The 1,432-nt window shown below is 41.4% G+C and overlaps 1 non-coding gene across 1 annotated transcript; it reads left to right on the top strand.

The window, feature by feature from the left end:
* Window positions 1-786: 786 nt before the first annotated feature.
* LOC127743170 (small nucleolar RNA R71) lies at window positions 787-894 on the top strand. Its single transcript, XR_008004511.1, has one exon. It is a non-coding gene; the product is annotated as a small nucleolar RNA R71 (small nucleolar RNA).
* Window positions 895-1,432: the final 538 nt, after the last annotated feature.

The raw sequence follows: 1,432 nt of genomic DNA, 5'->3' as shown, positions 1-1,432 counted from the left end.
TCTTCCTCCTCTCTAAATTCGGCCATGTTGATGGCCTTGCACTCTCCTTTTGGATTTTCTTCTGTATTGCTTGGAAGAGTACTAGGAGGGAGTTCAGTAATTTTCTTACTCAGCTGACCCACTTGTCCCTCCAAGTTTCTAATGGAGGACCTTGTTTCAGTCATGAAACTTTGAGTGGTTTTGATTAGATCAGAGACCATGGTTGCTAAGTCAGAGTTGTTCTGCTTAGAACTCTCTGTCTGTTGCTGAGAAGATGATGGAAAAGGCTTGCCATTGCTAAACCTATTTTTTTCCATCATTATTATTGTTGAAACCTTGTTGAGGTCTCTGTTGATCCTTCCATGAGAAATTTGGATGATTTCTCCATGAAGGATTGTAGGTGTTTCCATAGGGTTCTCCCATGTAATTCACCTCTTCCATTGAAGGGTTCTCAGGATCATAAGCTTCTTCCTCAGATGAAGCTTCCTTAGTACTGTTTGGTGCATTTTGCATTCCAGATAGACTTTGAGAAATCATATTGACTTGTTGAGTCAATATTTTGTTCTGAGCCAATATGGCATTCAGAGTGTCAATCTCAAGAACTCCTTTCTTCTGACTAGTCTCATTGTTCACAGGATTCCTTTCAGAAGTGTACATAAATTGGTTATTTGCAACCATTTCAATTAGTTCTTGAGCTTCCGTAGGCGTCTTCTTCAGATGAAGAGATCCTCCAGCAGAGCTATCCAAAGACATCTTGGATAGTTCAGAGAGACCATCATAGAAAATTTCTATGATGCTCCATTCAGAAAGCATATCAGAGGGACACTTTCTGATTAATTGTTTGTATCTTTCCCAAGCTTCATAGAGGGATTCTCCTTCCTTCTGTCTGAAGGTTTGGACTTCCACTCTAAGCTTACTCAATTTTTGAGGTGGAAAGAACTTTGCCAAGAAGGCATTGACTAGCTTTTCCCAAGAGTCCAGGCTTTCTTTGGGTTGAGAGTCTAACCATGTCCTAGCTCTGTCTCTTACAGCAAAAGGGAATAGCATAAGTCTGTAGACCTCAGGGTCAACCCCATTAGTCTTGACAGTGTCACAGATTTGCAAGAATTCAGCTAAAAACTGATGAGGATCTTCCAATGGAAGTCCATGGAACTTGCAATTCTGTTGCATTAGAGAAACTAATTGAGGCTTAAGCTCAAAGTTGTTTGCGCCAATGGCAGGGATAGAGATGCTTCTCCCATAGAAGTCGGGAGTAGGTGCAGTAAAGTCACCCAGCACCTTCCTTGCATTGTTGGCATTGTTGTTGTTTTCGGCTACCATGTGTTCTTCTTCAGAGAGTTGTGCCTTGGCTTCTCTTAGTTTTCGCTTCAAAGTCCTTTCAGGTTCAGGGTCAGCCTCAACAAGAATGCTTTTGTCTTTGCTCCTGCTCATAAGAAAGAGAAGAGAACAAGAA

Source organism: Arachis duranensis, chromosome 1 (assembly GCF_000817695.3).
Source record: "Arachis duranensis cultivar V14167 chromosome 1, aradu.V14167.gnm2.J7QH, whole genome shotgun sequence".
Classification (NCBI taxonomy): domain Eukaryota; kingdom Viridiplantae; phylum Streptophyta; class Magnoliopsida; order Fabales; family Fabaceae; genus Arachis; species Arachis duranensis.
The sequence above is the reverse complement of the archived record's forward strand: the minus strand, read 5'-3'. Positions and strand labels throughout refer to the sequence as shown.